Source organism: Aptenodytes forsteri, unplaced genomic scaffold, assembly GCF_000699145.1.
Source record: "Aptenodytes forsteri isolate BGI_AS27 unplaced genomic scaffold, ASM69914v1 Scaffold147, whole genome shotgun sequence".
Taxonomy (NCBI): Eukaryota; Metazoa; Chordata; class Aves; order Sphenisciformes; family Spheniscidae; genus Aptenodytes; species Aptenodytes forsteri.
Genome location: NW_008795320.1, coordinates 1,772,427 through 1,772,931, shown reverse-complemented (window position 1 = coordinate 1,772,931; position 505 = coordinate 1,772,427).

Here is a 505-nt window from a genome sequence, read left to right as displayed (position 1 = left end):
GGGGGGGCAAGGGGGGGGGGGGGGGAGCAGCACCAAGCTGGGGGCGATGGTCGGGGCTCTCGTTTCCCTCTGGGTCGGGGCTTATCGCACAGTGGGCAAAGCACCGGGCACACGGCTGAGCTCCGGGGGCTGGCAGGGGCCGGCCCAGCATTCCTGCAGCAAAGCTCCTTTCCGGAGCAAAGCCCTCAAATCTCATTCTTTTCTAAACCAAAAGCAGCAAAATTAGGGCACGAGCTCTGCAGGTCCCTCCAGGTCTGCGTTAGGAGTGATGAACCCAATTCACACACCATGCCAAGCACAGGGAGCAGCCAGGCACCCCAGCTACAGGAGCATCTCCGAGCCCCAGAGAGCTGGGCAGCCCGGGGGAGGCCTGGGACCTGCCCGTGCCTCAGTTTCCCCACGTGAGGGACATGGCCGGGCCAGCAGCGAGGTCGGGTGTTTCTGGTGAGACCCTCAGCGCCCCAGGAGGGGAAATTGCCCCCACGCAACGGGCTTGAAGCATGAG